The sequence below is a fragment of the Eubalaena glacialis genome, chromosome 4 (genome assembly GCF_028564815.1).
Source record: "Eubalaena glacialis isolate mEubGla1 chromosome 4, mEubGla1.1.hap2.+ XY, whole genome shotgun sequence".
Classification (NCBI taxonomy): domain Eukaryota; kingdom Metazoa; phylum Chordata; class Mammalia; order Artiodactyla; family Balaenidae; genus Eubalaena; species Eubalaena glacialis.
The window spans coordinates 50,302,686-50,323,243 of NC_083719.1; the positions used below are offsets into that span (position 1 = coordinate 50,302,686).

The 20,558-nt window shown below is 33.7% G+C and overlaps 1 long non-coding RNA gene across 1 annotated transcript in view; it reads right to left on the minus strand.

The window, feature by feature from the left end:
* Window positions 1-20,558, minus strand: part of LOC133089719 (uncharacterized) — a 381,544-nt gene that overhangs the window by 229,614 nt on the left and 131,372 nt on the right. Inside the window, exon 2 of the long non-coding RNA XR_009700734.1 lies at window positions 12,301-12,346. This is a non-coding gene — a long non-coding RNA (uncharacterized LOC133089719). The remainder of the gene's footprint in view (window positions 1-12,300; window positions 12,347-20,558) is intronic.

Sequence of the window (20,558 nt, forward strand, 5' to 3'; positions counted from 1 at the left end):
TCTACCAGCTCCCAAGTATCTGGAACATAAAATTCCTCCTAGTGTTTTAGGTTATTGTCTTATGCTTTGTTACCTTCTGTTTCTAATCACATTGCACTCTTATTTGTTGTGTATTTTCCATTATTCCTTTTTATTCCTACCAATATTTGTTTAAGGTATGTTAAAAAGGTTTCTGTCAATATTTGTTCTCACATATCTTTTTATTTTCTCATACTCCATTTCTTATAAAAATATTGGGTATTAGAGTTGTACTTTAGGTTTAATTTTTTAAAATATTTTATAGCTATTACAAACATTAAAATTTTAAACATTAAAAAGTACCCCTGGTTTAAAAAGTTTAGTTTAAAAGTATGCTATTCTATTTAGAGTCTTAGAAACATTAAAATTTAGGTACTTATACAATATCTGAAAAAATTCTTCCAATTTTCATACCTAGAAGTATGAAAAGAAAGCGTTAACATCGAGTTTTACAACTTTTCTCTAAATACAGGGGATGCTGGAGATTTGAATCTTGGTTGAATCTTCCTTACAACATTTATCCAAGGATAGTTACAGAAATATTAATACTAGAACCAAGAAAAATGCAAATTTAAACAAAGACTGTAAACTGGATCAAATGCCTATAACTTATTGTTGAGATTTTTTATTACACAATGAATAAATAGTATATATGAGATGTAGCTTTACTACAGGGGAGGAGCTAGTCACAAACCTCTGAGATAAATACATGGCTAGATAGTCATCACGTGAGAGAGCTGTGTAATATTCTACATGTAAAAGGAAAGAGATCCTAGAGTTAAAGGTTCATCTGAGCTGAGAAGGTGTGTCCTCACTCAGCTTCATCTCTTGTGACCACATGAGTCCTAAGTTACTGAGAAATCAGAAGCATTGCTTTGTTGTATAAAATCATGCCGCATTGCTCCTTGTCCTGTATCCTTTCTAAAAACAAAGTAATGTGGTGCTTGGTGAACCCTATGGTCTTTAATGAGCTCGATTTTCAACTGAACGCTAAACCACTGATGTTAGTGAAATGTAAAGGATATTTCAAAATGTTATCTTGTGTGTGTGTGTGTGTGTATTTAATATTTATAGGAATATGTAGGACTCTAAAGAAATATCTTTAATATTCTTAATTTTGACTTCTGTGTCAGTTGTAAAATGATCAAGCTTATATCCTCAACTATTTCTCATACCATTACATTTTTTGAACATATTCTTCTGGCAAATATTTGTTGATAACTTACTATATATGAGGCAATATCTAGGCAATAGAATACGTAGCAATAAAAATTCAAAGTCTATCCTCTAGGAAGTCATACTCTGGGGTAAACAGGTAATAAAAAAGTATAATAATAATAAATGCTATGAAGGAAATAAAACAGATTAGAGGAATAAAAAATGAGAGTGGTGGGAAAGATAATTTCAGTTAATGTCTCCATATTTTGCTAGATAAAAAAAAAACCTGTGTGCTTATTAGTGGTGTTAAGATAAACTCTGAAGTTTGTTTTTCCTGAAGATTTGCCCTAAAAGCTGGATACACTGCATTAGTTATAGGCACTAGATGGTGTCAATCCTCATTTAAATGAATATGGTTGAAAAGATTTGTTGCTTACTGTCAAGTTACTGACTAATACATAAAATATATAAAATATTGCCATTTTAAAAATCAAAGTAGTCAGTAAATAAAACAAATGTTTATGATAGAAATGTTAGGGAAAAGAGGTATTAATGACTCATTTCCATGCCTTATCTTAGGATTATAGAGGATAAGAAGGTAAAGGAAATAATTAAGGTTTCTATTTGCATTCTTAACTAAAAAGGGTATTGAGTAGAAGTGAAACCAGTGAATAAATGGTGTATTTCTTCACTTGAAAGACAATGAAGTGAAACTCCTAGCTTTAAAATGTCTAAATATCCCTCATGAACATAGATGTAAAAATCCTAAACAAAATACTAGCAAACTGAATTCAACAGCACATTAAAATGATCGTACACAATGAGCAAGTAAAATTTATCCCCGAGATGAAAGGATCATTCAACGTACACAAATCAATTGTGATACAGCACAAAGAATAAAAATCACATAATCATCTCAACAGATGAAAAGAAAAAACACTTGACAAAATTTAACACCATTTCATGGCAAAAACTCTCAACAAACTAGGTATAAAAGGAATTTACCTCAACATAATAAAGGTCATGTATAAAAAGCCCAAAATAACATCATATTCAACTGTAAGAAAATGAAAGCTTTCCTCTAATAGCAAGAACAAAACAAGGAAACCCACTTTCACCAATTCTACTTAACATAGTACTGGAAGTCCTACCCAAAGCAATTAGACAAGGAAAATAAAGACTGTATGAATCAGAGAGGAAGATGAAAAATTATCTCTCTGCAGATGACATGATATTATATATAGAAAACATTGAAGATGCCACAAAAATATCAATAAAGGGATTAAGTGGCAAATATAATTCAACATGTAAAAATCGCTTGCATTTCTATTAACTAACAATGAACTATTCAAAAAGGAAACCAAGAAATCAATTCCATTTACAATAGCATCAAAAACTGTAAAATCCTTAGAAATAAACTTAACCAATGAGGTGAAATACTTGCCTATCGAAAACTACAAAATATTAATGAAAGAGATTAAAGAAGACACAGATAAATGGAATGATATCTCATGTTCATGGATTGGAATAATTAATATTGTTAAAATGTCCATAAACCCAAAGTGATCTATTACTACAACAATCAGGTCAATGGAATCACTATAAAAATTCTAATAACATTTTTCACAAAAAACAGGAAGAAAAATCCTAAAGTTCATATGGAACCACAAAATACAAGACTAGCCAAAGCAATCTTGAGAAAGAAAAAAGCTGGAGACATCATACGTCCCAACTTCAAAATATGTTACAAAACTACAGTAAACAAAAGAGTATGGTACTGACATAAAGATATATAGCTCAATGGAACAGAATAGGGAGCCCAGAAATAAACCCATGCACATACGGTCATTCAACGTTTAACAAGGGTGCCAAGAATACATAATGGGGAAAGGACAGTCTCTTCAATAAATGGTGCTGGGAAAACTGGTTATCCACATGCAGAAGAACGAAATTAGACACATATTTTACCATACACAAAAATCAACCAAAACTTGATTAAAGACTTAAACATAACACCTGAAATAATAAACTTCCTATAAGAAAACATAGGGGAAAAGCTTTATGACATTGGGCTTGGTAATGATTTCTTGGATATGACACCAAAAGCACAAGGAACAAAAGGAAAACACAGAAGTGTGACTACATCAAACTCAAAGGTTTCTGCACAACAAAGGAAACAACCAACAGAGGGAAAAGGCAACCTGTGAATGGAAGAAGATATTTGCAAACCATATATGTGATGAGAGATTAATATCCAAACTATATAAGCAATTCATACAACTCAATAGCAGAAAAAACACCTAATAATCTGACTTTAAAAATGAGCAAAGGACCTTCTCCAAAGAAGACATACAAATAACCCACATATATATGAAAATATGCTCAACATGATTAATTATCGGGGAAATGCAAATCAAAATCACAATGAGATATTTCCTCATACCTATTAGATTGGCTATTATCAAAAAGTCAAAAATAACAAGTATCGGTAAGGATGTGGAGAAAAAGGAACACTTGGGTACTGTTGGTGGGAATATAAAATTGTTTACCTACTATGGAAAAGAGTAGGAATGTTCCTCAAAAAATTAAAAATAGAATTAGCATATGATTCAGTAACCTCACTTCTGGATATGCATCCAAAAGAATTGATATCAGGATGTCAAAGAGATATATGAGCTCCTATGTTTGTTGAAGCACTATTCATAATAGCCAAGATAGGGAAACAATCTAAATTTACACCAACAGATGAATGGATAAATTGCCTTATACACATACACTGAAATATTATTCAGCTTTTAAAAAGAAGCAAATTCTGCAATATGTAACAAAACAGGTGAACCTTGAGGACGTTATGGTATGTGAAAAAAGCCAGTCACAAAAGAACACATACCTCATGATTACACTTATATGAGGTATCTAATCAGTCAAACTTATAAAACAGAGTACCCTAATGTTCACTGCAGCACTATTTACAATAGCCAAGACATGGAAGCAACCTAAATGTCCATCGACAGAGGAATGAATAAAGACAATGTGGTACATATATACAATGGAATATATTACTCAGCCACAAAAAGAATGAAATAATGCCATTTGCAGCAACATAGATGGGCCTAGAGATTATTGTACTAAGTGAAGTAAGTCAGACAGAGAAAGAGAAATATCATATGATATCACTCATTATGTGGAATCTTTTTTTTTTTTTAAATGATACAAATGAACTTATTTACAAAACAGGAACAGACTTACAGATATTGAAAACAAACTTATGGTTACCAAAGGGGAAACATTGGGTGGGGGGGATAAATCAGGAGCTTGGGATGAACATACACACACTTCTATATATAAGATAGATAATCAACAAGGACCTACTGTATAGCATGGGGAACTCTACTCAATATTCTGTGATAACCTACATGAGAAAAGAATCTAAAAAAGAATGAATATATGTATAACTGAATAACTTTGCTGTATACCTGAAACTAACACAACATTGTAAATCAACTGTACTACAATAAAATTAAAATTAACATAGAGTACAATGGCAGTTATCAGGAGCTGAGGCTAAGGGTGAGTGGGGAGTTGCTGTTCCACAGGTATAAAAGTTCAATTACACAAGATGAGTAAGTTCTAGAGATCTGCTGTGTGATAGTGTGTCTATAGTTAACAATAGTTGTTAACAATAATATATTGTATATTTTAAATAATTTTAAGAGTAAATCCCATGTTGTATTCTTACCACAATAAAAAATAGAAATACAAATAATTATATATATATATATATATATACACACATAATATATGTGTATATATATGTGTGTGTGTGTGTGTGTATATATATATATATATATATATATATATAAAGAAAATGGCCAAATAAAACCAAACAAAATTCAACAACAGCATTTTAAAAATGTAACTTTCTCTAAAAGATGGTCAATCGTTCAGAAAATATTTTGGATACTACTGATGTTCTTAACACCATGATAGGAACTAGGTGGCTAGAAGAAATACAATACCTGATCTCCGTAAACTTACACTCTAATTAAGACAAGACCAACTTGGAAGAAACTCCATATGGAACTATATAAAACAGCACTTTGCTGATCTAATGAGTTTCTGACTCTTTTATAATGCTTTTATGTTAATAGAGGTTTGACCTAAGGAGAGACAACAGTACTTGACAAGTTATTTCAAATGAAATGTAAAGAAGTGACAGATTCTCAAACCACAGTGTAATTTAGAAAACAAAAGTTCAAGTATCTGAAGCAACACTTGCCAGGGGAAGTTGTCTTTGAAATAGACCTTACCTTTGAAACAGACATGCAGAAAAATAAGTGCACATATCTCAACTCTAAGAAATAGTATATTCACTTGTAATTCTCAAATTTGAAAGTTTTTCTAATTTAAGATATCTTGTAATTTTTTAAGTCATACTATTTAACAAGTCCAGTTATATGTAATGCTTATTTAGCATCAAATATCAGATTGCAAGTGGAAAAAAAAAAGATTATTAACCTATGGTTTTCAATCTGGAAAATTTACAGCATCATAAAACCAAAGCAAAATTAAATTTCTCAGTATGAGAAATTTTATTTAATTTGATATTATCTACTTTTTAACCCTTATTACATCATGGGATTCAATATTGACCTTGTTTCTCAAAGAAGTATATTGGGAAGGATATATTTAATTTCTGAAAAACTTTGTAGTAGTCAATGTATTTTTCTCTTTTGTTCTATACAAAATTTGTTTTGAGTTTTATGCAATGACAGATATTTAGCTTATTTTCCATGTTTACAATAAACCTTACACTATCACAGATCCTCAGTTTTTTAAAATTTTGTTTAAAATGTTCACCTTAATCTCAAAGATTTGCAAATCACTAGAAAAAAATCAAGAGCATTTCATCGTGACCATTTCAATTCCATTCTTCTTTTGAATTTCTACTTTTACATCCTTTTTCAACTCTGAAGGATCAGAAGAAATTACGCCATATTAGAGTGAGTTTTATTTTGAAGTGTTTTGACTTGCAAAGCATTATTCACAGACTGATTGAATTTTATGGAGTGAAACTAGATTTCTCATGAAATTACCATTAAATGCATAAAATTAGTAATGCGTATTACCTCTTCCAGCCTTAGATGTCTGGATTTCAAAGGTACATAAACCACTGGTATTTTTAATATCCTCACATAAACTATAAAGTATTTCCAGAAGTCTCATTTAATTTTTTTTTTTTACTAAGAATTTTACATCGGATTCTTAAACTAAATAAAAGAATAGTACAGGTTGGTAATTTCTTCATAATAATCAGCAAGAATGCCACTAAAGAAAGTAGTTTTGTCCATCTTAGTGTAGAGTTATTGTGAAAATTAAGAAAACAAAATGAAATATATGAAAACATTTACAAAAAATAAATGTAACTAAAATGTATTCTTATGTAAACTCTTGCATAAAGTATTATATTTAAAAATTTATTTATAATAATACTATCTTAGATGTTGCCAACCAATTTTAGCTTATCATATAAGTTAACCAGAAAAAAAGAAACACCCATGAAGTCAGGTAGAATTTAAAATGTTTCTTTGCACAGGAATTGTCATAGTCTTCATGTTTCTACCTAATTAGAGTTTGCTTTTGGTTAGGAATCTAATAAACAAGTGATTATCGCAGACCAAAAGAGTTTTATCCCCACCAAAATAAAAGAAATACTCCTTTCTAAGACATGTAGGCTAAGAAAAATGGGTTGTTGTTACTTTGTAGTTGGGTAAATAGGTTTATGTTAAGGGAATAGATACATGATTCTTACTTAATAGGATAAATTCATTCATTCCTTTTTAAAATTTTATTTTTTCACTTTTATTGAGATGTAATTGACATATAAAATTGTGTAAATTTAAGGTGTACAATGTGATGATTTGACATACAGTTGACTCTTGAACAACACAGGTTTGAATTGCATGGGTCCACTGGTATGCAAATTTCTTCTATAAATACATACTACAGTACTACACAATCTGCAGTTGGTTGAATCAAGGATGCATAACTGCAGATAGAAGAGCTAACTATAAAATTATATGTGGATTTTTGACTGGGCAGGGATTGGCAGCCATAACCCATGCATTGTTCAAGGATCAACTGTGTGTGTGTACTGGGAAATGATTACCACAATAAGGTTAGTTAACACATCCATCACTCATATAGGTACAATTTTGTGTGTGTGGTGAGATCTTATAAGATCTGCTTTGTTAGCAACTTTCAAGTATACAATATGAGATTGTAAATTATAGTCATCAGCTGTACATTATATCTCCAGAAATTATTCATCCTATAATTGGAAGTTTCTACCCTTTGATCACCTTCACTCATTCCTCCTACCTATCCTCTGACCCTGGCAACCACCAAACTTCTCTCTGTTTCTGTTAGTTTGGTTTTTTTAGGTTCCACAAATAAGTGAGATCATATATATGTCTTTCTCTATTTGACATTTCACTTAGCATAATGCCCTCCAGTTTCATCTATGTTTTTGCAAATGGCAAGATTTTCTTCTTGTTTATGGCCAAATAATATTCTATTCTATATTCTACCTATATTCTATATTCTATTCTATTCTATATTTTCTTTATTCATAAGTAGATGGAGATTTAGGTTGTTTCCATGTCTTGGTTATTGTAAATAATGCTGCAGTGAACATGGGTGTGTAGATATCTCTATGAGATAGTGATTTAAATTCCTTCAGATATATATCCAGAAGCGTAATTGCTCCATCATATAGTAGTTCCATTTTTAATTTTTTGAGGAGCCCTCATACTGTTTCCCAGAGTGCCTGTACCAACTTATATTCCCAAAAGCAGTGTAAATATTTCCCTTTTCTCAACATCCTCACCAGAACTTGTTAACTTTTGTCTTTTTGATAATAGACATTCTAACAGGTGTGAGATGATATCTCATTCTGGTTTTGATTTTCATTTCCCTGATGATAAGTGATGTTGAGTACTTTTTCATGTACTGGTTGGTGCCCTTTTTTTCTGCTATGGAGTTTTATGAGTTCTTTGTATATTTAGATATTAACCCATTATCAGATATATAGTTTACAAATATTTGATCCTATTATGTAGGCTGCATTTTCATTTTGTTGATGGTTTCCATTGTTATGTAAAAGCTTTTTAGTTTGATGTAGTCATAATTTTTTTTCTTTTATTACTTGCGCTTAGGGTGTCACATCTTAAAAAATTATTGCCAAGACCAGTGCCAAGATGCTTTTTCCCTATGTTAATTTCTAAGAGTTTTATGGTTTAAGTTTTTAGCCATTTTGAGTTAATTTTTGTGAGTGATACAAGATAGGCATTGAGTTTTGCATGTGAGTATCTAGTTTTCCCAACATCATATGTTGAAGGGACTATCCTTTCCCTGTTGTATATTCTTGTATCCCTTGTCAAATATTTGTTGACCAAATATCCAGGGGTTTATTTCTGGGCTCTTGATTCTGTTCTATTGCAATCAGGCAAGAAAAAGAAACAAATGATATCCAAATTAAAAAAAAAAGTAAACTGTTATTGTTTGCATATGACATAATACTATATATAGAAAATCCTAAAGACACCAACAAAACTATTAGGATAAATGAATTCAGTAACTTTGTAAGATATAAAATTAAAATACAGAAATCTGTTGTGTTTCTATATACTAGCAATGAATTATCAGAAAGAGAAATTAAGAAAACAATCCCATTTACAATTACATCAAAAAGAATAAAATATCTAGGAATAAATCTAACCAAGGAGGTACAAAACATACTCAGAAAGCTATAACACATTGATTAAAGAAATTGGAAAACAAATCAGAAGGTACTGTGCTCATGGAATAGAAGATTATTATTGCTAAAATGACCATTTTCCCCAAGGCAATCTACAGATTGAATGAATTCCCTATCAAAATACCAATGGTATTTTTCACGGAACTGGAACAAATAATTCTACAATTTGTTTAGAAACACTAAAGTCCCTGAAGAGGCAAAACAATCTTAAGAAAGAAGAACAAAGTTGGAGGTATCATGCCCCCGATTTCAGACTATACTACAAAGCCACAGTCATCAAAACAGTATGGTACTGGCACAAAAACAGACACACAGACCAACAGAACAGAATAGAGAGCCCAGAAATAAACCCACTCTTATATGGGAAATTAATCTATGACAAAAGAGGCAAGAATATACAATCAGGAAAAGACAACCTCTTCAATGAATGATACTGAGAAAACTGGACAGCTACATGCAAAAGAATTAAACTGTACCACCTTTACACATAAAGTAAACTCTAAATGGGTGGAAGACTTACATGTAAGATGTGAAATCATAAAACTCCTAGAAGAAAACATAGGCAGTACACTTTCTGACACTTGTTTTAGCAATAATTTTTTTTGGATATGCCTCCTCAGGAAAGGGAAACAAAAGCAAAAATAAGCAAATGGGACTACATCAAACTTAAAAGCTTTTGCACAGTGAAGGAAACTATCAACAAAACAAAAATGCAGCTTACTGAATTGGAGAAGATATTTATAAATGATATATCTGATAAAGGGTTCATATCCAAAATATACAAAGAACTCACACAATTCAGCATCAAAAAACAAACAACCTGATTAAAAAATGGGCAGAGAATCTGAATAGATCTTATTCCAAAGAAGACATACAGATGGCCAACAGACAGATGAAATGATGCTCGACATCATTAATCACCAGGGAAAGGCAAATCAAAACAACAATGAGAAAACACCTCGCACCTGTCAAAATGACTATTATCAAAATAAATAACAGGTGTTGGCAAGAACGTGGAGAAAAGGAAACCCCTGTACACTACTGGTGGGAATGTAAATTTGTACAGTCACTATGAAAACAGTATGGAGATTCCTCCAAAAATTAAGAAGATATCCAGCAATTCCACTCTTGGATATTGTTCTGAAGAAAAAAAATCCCACTAATTTGAAAAGATATACACACCCCTATGTTCATTGCACCATTGTTTACAACAGCCAAGATATGGAAGCAACCTAAGTGTTCATCAATATGTGAATGGATAAGGAAGATGTGAAATACACACACACACACACACACACACACACACACACACACAATGGAATATTACTCAGCCATAAAAAAGAATGAAATCTGGCCATTTGTGACAACAGGGATGGACCCAGAGGGTATTATGGTAAGTGAAATAATTAGAGAAAGCCAAATACTATATGCTATATCACATATATTGAATCTAAAAAACAAAACAAACATAACAAAACCAGAAATGGACTCATAGATACAGAGAACAAAGTGGTGGTTGACGGGGGCAGGAGGGGGGTGGTGATGAGCAAAATAGGTGAGGGAGATAAGAGGTACAAATTTCCAGTTATAAAACAAACAGTCATTGGGCTTCCCTGGTGGTGCAGTGGTTAAGAATCCATCTGCCAGTGCAGGGGACACGGGTTCAAGCCCTCCTCCAGGAAGATCCCACATGCCGCGGAGCAACTAAGCCCGTGCACCACAACTACTGAGCCTGCACTCTAGAGCCCACCTGCCACAACTACTAGAGCCTGTGCTCAGCAACAAGAGAAGCCACCGCAATGACAATCCCATACACTGCAATGAAGAGTAGCCCCTGCTCGTCGCAACTAGAGAAAGCCTGTGTGCAGCAACAAAGACACAACGCAGCCAAAAATAAATAAAATAAATTTAAAAAATAAAATAAAACAGTCATCTGAATGTAATGCACAACTTGGGAAATATAGTCAATAATACTGTAATAACTTTATGTGGTGACAGATGGTAACTAGACTTACCATGGCAATTATTTTCTAACGTATAGAAATATCAAATCCCTATGTTGTACACCTGAAACTACTGTAATATTGTAAGTCTATTATACTTCAATAAAAAATAAATAAGTAAATAAAACAATTCTAAAATTCATACAGATCACAAAAAACCTCAAATAGCCAAAACATTCCTGAGAAAGAAGAACAAAGCTGGAGGCATCAAACTTCCTGATTTCAAAATATATTACAAAGGTTATAGTAATCAAAACAGTATGATACTGGCATAAAAACAGACACATCGACCAATGGAGTAGAATGGAGTTACATTTTTTCTTAAAAATTTTTTTTAAACTGTATGAAGCTTCAACATCATCTCTTTAGTAACGTTGAATAGCTTATCTCGGAGGACATTGGCTATGAGAATCAAGACTCTTGTTCTTTGTTTTGTTTTGTTTTGAGTGTTGTGTTTTTTATTGAAGTATGTTACATACAGTAAAATGCACAAATCCTAATGGAATAGCTAAATTTCTTTTTACATGTGCATACACCCATCTACTCACCATTCAGATAAAAAAAAGAGAGAATCTAACACCTAGAAAGATGCCTCATGCTTTCTACTCAATAGATTTCTCATGAGGAGGTAACCACTTTTTGGATCTGTTTCTCCATAGAATAGTTTTGCCTGTTCTTGAAGTTCATATGAATAGAATCATACAATACATATGTATTCTTTTGTGATTGGCTATTTTTGCTTAAAATATGTTCATGAAGCTGTTTAAGAAAGCAAGCTATAATTTGTACACAATATCAAATTTGTTGGATTTTTCTGAGGAATAAATTAGCTAATAAGGCTGGCCAGTGGCACAATATTAAAGGGAACATCTTCTAATCAATTGCTTTATCCCATTGGTATGGTTTCCCAGATCATGTTTACCTGATCGTCTTTCTTATGGTACACAATGAATATCTGCGGAATGAATAGACAATTATCAGTTACAAGAGTGCCCAGAGGGATCTTTGTGTCTTCTGTGCCTGGAGGTTGTATTTTTATTCCCTTGTTCCTCAGAGTAGAGTGTGCTTGCAGCAAGCAGGCACTCAGAGGATATTTGTCGAATGACTGAATCATTGGCAAACTGAAAGGTCATTTTACTATTCTTCTCTTTAGGTTTCCACACCTTGAAGCTATTATGAAATCAGAGCATTGTGCTCATAAAATATATTTGGTTGACATTAGTCCAATGTCATTTGAAATAAGAACTATGCTCAACAAAATAAATCAGGCCAGAACATGGGGAGTAGCGCTCCCCCACTCACCTCTCCTCATCCTTGTCAATGTGAATGACCTCACTCCCTGGATGAACTGCATAAAGAGAATTAAAAAGGGAGCAACATTAATACCTGGTATTAGGTATGAGAGAGAATGAAAATTTAGCTTAATGGAAAAAAACTCTGGAGCCTAAGTTGAGCTGTGGGCACTTGCTGAGATTGCATTATAGCCTGGCTCTTTGACTTCAGATAATTTGCCTCAACTGTTTAGTTCTTAGCTGGTCTCCTGCAAAAGCCATAGCCGCATTGGCATGTGGTGAGAGTCAATAGAAATCTTTTAACTAATACATGAGAAATTAAACTTTAAGTTTGAATTTAATTAACATTCCTAATGTGTCTTTTCAATGTTGTCTTGTAGCTTGGGTCACAATTACGCTGTTTGCTACTGAAATTTGAGTTTAGATGTCTAAAGTGTTTTAAAGTTTAAAATGCTTTCATTTTGTTTTGTGAAAACCAAGGGTATTTTAAAGAATTTGTGAATTATCCTTCCTATTTCTTCATTCACTGCTTAGAATTTTAGCTCTTAGGAAATGTTCCTTAGCAAAGTTAAATATGCTGCAACAAACTGACTGGATATGTTTTAAACTCAATAAAAACAGCAGCCTCTGCATGATCCCCTCTGAGCCTTCTCAGGTATAGACCACTGTGTTGATGGTGCTCTAAGAAACCTGGTTATATTTAATAGACAAATGCGGTTTCAAACATTACAACAGAAAGCAGGACCAAATCTAAAGAGTGGCTGCATTGGGATTGATTTTCTATAATTTAATCACACAGAGAGGTGAGTATAAAGGCCCATATAATGCCTTTGACTTACTGATTGAAAATTTATTAATTGGCGTTGTCTTGACCCCTCTCCCACCGTCACCCCTCCCTCCTCCACAAACACACCTGAAGTCTTACTCACAACATGATTTGGCCCCAGTGTGTCTAGGGGAGGGACCTGCACATGCTACAAGCCATTTTTGGATTTACAGATGTGCAGACAGATAACATGCTCTATTTTGTGACAGTTGACTTCAGGGCTTACCCTGGAGAGCTGAGAACATTTCTTATGTTTCTCTCCTTCCCATATATTATTTCTGTATTCCTGTCTTTCAGTGAGTCTTTACTTCACTGAATCCAGATATGATTAACATTTTGTTATGCTTTGGCAAAATGGGATAATTGACATGCAAGTAGGGAAATGTAGGATGTTATTTTCTTTCTTTCTTTTTAGAGCCTAAGACTGTGCAGTGCTGATTGCTCTACCTAAGATGAATCTCCTGATTGCTGGATGACAGGTGAGGTGCCAGGGTGAGAACAGCAGGGAATGCTTTTACAGACTTCAAGGTAAGATTTTCTTCTTGTTCACTCCATGCTTCCCACCATGCCCACTAGTAAGTACACATTACTTTCTTCTTCAGTAGAGTGTTACGGTCATTTACAATTTGTTATAGTTTTTTTTTTACATATAATTTTCCATTACTTGAAATCACTAAAGGATGACTTATTTCTCAACATTTTTGCTGTGTACTTGAATTGAGTTCTCAAGCACATTGCTCTGGAAGCTAGTGTGAAAGTATCTGCAACCATCTGAGTACCTGCTTTCATCTAAGGTCACCCAGTATGACCTGTTATAAGGCCCATTTTAGCAAAAATGAATTGTAATAACACTGCTGCTTTTTTTCCTGTTTTTCTTGAACGCACAATATGATGGTAGATTGGACCCATATTACTGACGTGTCATTGCATAAGCTCTCTTTTTGTTTAATTTTTAAGAATATGAGAACAATTTTTGTATAACATAAAAGGTGAAGTAATGTTAGGTAAAAGAGAAACTTTATACCAAATATGCTGTAATTGTCATTAAGGTGGTTAACAATAGTTGGTTCTCTCTTCTCTTTAGGCCACATGATAGTATAATAATTAACCACCCCTATGAACTCAGTTGTGTCCATGACTTTCTTTGGCCAATAAAATGCAAGTGGAAGTGATGTGTGTCACTTCTGAACAGAAGCGTTAAGAGTTGCATGCACTTCACCACTTTTTCTTTTCCTTGTGAAAGCAACAGGCAATCTCCCAGCGAGTGGCTGCTCTGCAACCTGGGGACTTGAAATGAAGATAATGTAGCACATAACTCTCAGCAGCCCTCAAGTGACATGCAGTGTGGGTGGGAATTCAGTCTTTGTTAAGTCTCTGAGATTTAGTTTCCTTGTTTTCATCACTTCACTGCAATGAAGTGAAATTCAAAAGAATTTCTCAATTTACCTTCATATGTGGACTTTGAATTTCTCCATTAAATCTCCTATCATTACAATCTGTTCATATTCTCTCCAAAATAATGCAAATCCATTTCCCAGTGCTTACCAGTGTCTGTTTCCCAGCTGATGCTCAACTGACATTTCTCAAATAAGTCATGCATTTATATGAAACTACAAGAGGACAAGGAAGAGCAACCAACACAATAAATATTCAAACTCATCTTTAAGTAGAAGCATAATGTTTGTTTGCACTGTAAAAGCACCTTCCCTTTTCTATAAAGATTCCTGTGTCTTCGGTGTACCCCACATGCTTGTACCTGACTGTGAATCTCTATGTTGCATCTTCGTTATACTTTGCCCATCTTTAAGGTTGATCAAGCATGTAAACCCAATCAATGATTTAATTCCCGAAGGAATACTCTTAACATCTGCCTGAATTGGTGAATGGAATAGGCATAATGATATTTTAATAATCAGTGTAATAGTGGCAGGGCCATTACAGTAAGGAGCAAAGATCTGCCCACTAAGGAAGACTTGGCTAATGCTACACACAGTATGTTTGAAGAGATCAGCCATGGCTTGTCCCAGGACCAACCCCCAGCAAACTTGGAAAGTCTTGTTTGAGGAGAGCCTGAAAATAATGAGATAGAGCTCTAACTAGCTTCCTGCATGCATATTTTATTGTTTCTACCTTATATTCTTATTGCTTAGTATCATAAACCCCATTTACTCTGAAAAGGATGGCAGAGATGTTGTTTTGTTTTCAGCAACAGAGAATTAGCTGATTGACATGTTCCTTAAACAGTAGCTCTAAAATAGAACCGTACTGAACCCCTCTTAACAGAGTAAGAGCAGGGAAATAAAGTTTCCAGGGATACACACTAGAAAATTTTATGGTGAGAAAGATTAATGGCAATTAAGAGCATAGGCTCCAGAGCCATCAAGTCCAGTTTCAACTCTTGGCTCTTATTAGCTTGATGACTTCAGATACATAATAAGCTTCAATGTCCTTAACTATAAAACAAGGATATATTAGTGCCTAATTTATAGGGCTGTTTTGAATATTACATGATAGAATGTTTGTAAGGTGCTTGAGTATTCAATAAGGGTTTACCTTGCTTATGTTAATACTGTTTTCTTTTCAATATTATTATAAATAAAAACCTGATATCAGAGCTGCAACTACTCTTCAACAGCTAAACAAAGGAGGGGGCTTCTGGCCCCTTTTCTAGAGTCAAGGACTAGAGCAGAATCATGTAAATAGTGGGTTTCTCACCTCATATATTGCACAATACAACAATCAAGCAATCACCCAAGGAAAATGTCATATGATATAAAGGAATAAAAAGCCCAAGAATGATTATTGTGAGATGAAGTTCAGTGTGTAGGGGTAGGAGGGAGCTTTTAGAGATTGGCAAATTCTCAAGCTAAGAAGATGTTATCAACTTAGATAAAAATTACTAGAGGGTAGCAGGTCATGCCTGTGTAACTTGTGAATACTGCAGAGCTGCAAAGCACAGAGCTTTATGGGTCTGTGTCTGTGTGTATATGAAAGCTTTTGACAAAGAGTCAGGGTGTTAACAATTTAGGTTAAAGTTTTCTTAAGTAACTAAGACAGCTGGCTATATAAAACTAAAATATTTAGTTATGAAAAATGGATGAACAATTGTATCCCTTGCTTGAGTGATGTACACTGAGTAGGACAGTTTCATGAATATTCTGTAATTCTGAATTCCTGTCTTGCTGCATATGCTTGTCTCATTTAAACCATGATAAATATCTTATTTCATATTGCACTGCAGCTAGAATATCAAAAGTGGCGGGGTTTTTTGTACACTTGAAGGTAAAAATAATATGGATATAGGGATTAGATGAAGCAAACATTCCGAAAATAAATGAAGACTAGAGCAATGCTACAAAGTAGAAGCACAGATTTCTAGTCTCAACACAGACACCCTTCCATGTAGAGGCTACTTTTACACTTGCACCTTTCCCAGCAGATGGTAAAAAGAGTCTTATAATTGTTATGCTTGGGTCATTTTCCATGAGTGAAGGTCAGCAGAGACAGATCATTTAAAGTATACATAATAATACTCTGGTATTGTGTTTCCATAAATGACTGCAACAATAGCACCCAATCCACATGAATTTATCCATTTGAACTTTCTACTCCACAACGAAGAAAGGAAGTTTCTTTCTCTTCCCCTTGAATCTGGGCCAGCTCTATGCTTTTTTTTTTTTTTTTTTTTTTTTAAACAAATAGAATGCAACAAGTGTGAAAGTGTTGACTTCTGAGCTGTGCTTTCAGAGGACAGCAGATTCTGCCTTTAAGTCTTGGAACCTTCCTTCTTGGAACCCAGCTAACTTGTTGTGAGGAACCTCCAGTAGCCATGTCAAGAGGCCCACATGGAGGAGAAGCAAAGTTCCTGGCTGAGACCATAGATGAGCTTCTTGCTGGTAGCCAGTATTATTTTCCAGGTATAGAAGTTAAGCCATTTTGCATGTTTTATTCATAGCCACTATCTGACTCACGAGAACCCCCAGCTGACACTACATGGGGCAGAACTTCCCAACTAAGCAAAGGCTGAATTCCTAACTCTCAGAATCAAGACCATACAAAATGCTTACTATTTTAAGTCACTAATTTATGTTATTTTAAAATGTTTTTTGTTGTTTTAATTATTTTAAGTGTACAAATCAGTGGCATTACATTCACAATCTTGTGCATTCATAACCAGAATCTATTTAAAAATCATTTTCATTACCTCAAACAGAAACTCTGAACCCCTTAAGCAATTTTTTTCCATTTCATCCTCTTCCCAGCCCCTGGTAACCTCTAACTTACTTTCTGTCTCTATGAATTTATGTATTCTAGATATTTCTTATAAGAATCATACAATATTCATCTTTTTGTATCTGGCTTATTTTATATAGCTTAATATTTTCAAGGTTTGTCTATGCTGTAGTATCTATCAAAACTTCATTCCTTTTACAGCTGAATGATATTCCAAAATATATACACCCCACCTTGCATCTATCCTTTCATCTGTTGATGGACACTTTGGCTACTGGGACTAATGTTGCAATTAACACTGGCATGCGAGTATCTGTTTTAGTCTCTGCTTTCAATTCTTTTTAGTATATGCCTAGGAGTGCGATTAGTAGGTTAGTTAGTAATTCTATATTTAACTTCTTGAAGAACTACCACACCATTTTCCACACTAACTGCACAATTCCCACTAAGCCACTAATTTGAAGGGTACTTTGCTTCATTTCAATAAATGATAAAACAAATACTACATTTGTCAACACTGCTACTACCATAGAAGTTCCTGAGGAAACCATAAAAAATCCTGGAATTAGAGAAAGGAAAATAGATGGAACAGTTTCCCAACTATATGAAAGGTTTCTATATGAAAGTTTTCCAACTATCAGAAAGTTCTAAATCCAGTAAAACTTCTATACAGTTTTAACAAATACCCTGAGGGATGTGAAACAATTTATTTATGCACAATATCTGCTGTCAGTGGTCTAGTTCATCTAAGCACCACACACTGGACATATTAAATTATCATCTGGTACTAAATTTGCCTTTGTGGTATTTGATATCCTGTGTAAATCTTACACTATTTTTTTTTTACTTCTACACCCAGTAGTCTATTGTTCTCATAGCTCCTTAATATAAGAATTTATTATTTTTTTGATTTTTTAAATTTCCGGGCTTCAAGCAGAAGGAAGAGAAGGAAAAAAAGCAAGAGAAGGAAAACAAAAATAATTAGTGTTAAAAAATTATTTCCCTAATTAATATTAAAAGGGCCAAAATAAGTTTGTGAATGCTGAATAATACAATATATTACCCTTGAAGAGTCACAATACATATTAGCATATTAAGTATTCAGAGAGTTCTACAGGGGAAAAAATACTTAACTTTATTTTTACCCAATGTTTGCCGAAATTTTTGTGACCATGAATTTTATTTTCACAGACATCTGTTAACATGCTAGGGAGTAGAGTTTGCTCCTCTAGGGTATGCCAATACCAGAAATTTTCATTCTTTTTGGAATATTTTCCCTAAAATATCATTCAAAAATACTCAAATTGCTGTATCGTACAATCATAATCTGGCCTTCTTGGATGCTATTAAGTTTGTGCTTATACAGTAGGCATGTTGTTTTCAGCAGTATTAAGAACTAAAAAGTTATCAGACAAGTTAACGTGACTTAAACATCTCTCAGTTGTTCATGACTAGGGCAAGAGGAGGAGAAGAATGTGCATAAGAGTGGGGCGAGGAGCAGGGAGAAGGTGGGTTGGGGATGGAGGTAAAGTTAGAACAGCAGAGTTACTCTAAAACAGTGGTTTTAAACTTTTGCTGCACATAGAATTACTTGGGAAACTTTTCCAAATCTCAAGGCCCAACCCTCATCCCACACCGATTAAATCAGAAGCTCTGGCCCAGGTAAGTGTACACTTCAAAGCTCCCCAGGTAAACAGTAATGTGCAGCCGAGGCTAAGAACCACTTTTCTAAAGTGATTAGGATAATGGAAGGAAATATGGAAATTCATATGCAAACATTCTGTCTTTAGGAGATAATGTCAGATCCCTGTGTTAGACACCAAGGATATTTTAGAAAGTCTTCCTAGATGTCTGAATAATTCGTGCCAATTTTCTATAAATAGTGGCTTCTGTATAATTACTTTTCACTACTGGCTTTGGTAAACTTGATTTATCTTAAATCCTTAGAGGCAAAAGGGTCAGCGCAGAGGTTCTCCAACTTCTATGCATGCAGGTTTCACTTGGGGGGCTGTTTTACTTGCTTGCTACAATCAGAGGAGAATTCCTAATTTTCAAACTTCTTGATATTTTGAATACTTTGAAAACAAGCAAGACGTCATAAATTTCAGGACAAGAAAAAGTCTCCAGAACATCCAAAGAATTCTTCTGCTATCATTTTATTCTTAAGCCCAAATAATGTTACTCATATCCTATCCTATGGAATTCTGTATTTTCCCAAGGTGCAGTGATCTTGGTTTTCAAAATGGACATTACAGTCAATGAACAGACAAGCATCCAGTGATGATACTAATAGTGCTATAATGTATTATGTATGTATATGTAGGAATATTTATGTACAATGTATACATATACATAGTACTGTATTGGTTTCAACCCTCTGCCTGTGAGATTTCTTTGATTCTGAAAGTATGAGATGACTACACCAGCCCCAACTCATATTTCAAAGAGGTAGATCAGAAAGATTTGTCATCAACAGGGTGTTATGCTTCTTAGGGAAAAAGTATTATGGTCTCGTTAGAAGTTTTGGAAGGAATAATCAGATTCATTCAAGAGTCTATTCCCATAACAGACTGAGAAGAACATAATATTATGTCATTTTAAAGCAGTATATTAGGTTCAAGCAGCATATGTTAAATGTTAAAAGCTGTAAGATGAATTAAAAGAAAAATATTAATCGAACATTCAACAACACATGAACTTTTATAGAAAGTCACTAACTACCTACAATCTGTCAATGTCAACATTTGAAAAATCAGACATCTAGCAGGAAATAGTGGTTAAGAATGGGAGCTCTGGAGTCCATCTGCACAGGTTTACTTCCTGAGTAACCAGGGACTGGCTTTATAACCTTGAGCAAGATATTTAACTCCTCATGGCTTTTCTTTTCTCACCTATTAAATAGAGGTAGTAACAGGACCTATCTCATGGTATTATTGCAAGGATGAAATAAGTTAATGTGTGTGTGCATATATATACATATATATATATATATATATAGAGAGAGAGAGAGAGAGAGAGAGAGAGAGACGGTACTTTGTTGAATATATATAAAGTATTTGTTGAATAGTAAAAACTCAGCAAATGATAGCTAATATTAGTATTATCACTGGACACTTACATGTTCATTAGCTGTAATAATCATTTTGGAAACCAAGTTTAGCTTCCATTTGTGAAAATGCACCACAACATTTCATAGAGCAGAAGTTTTC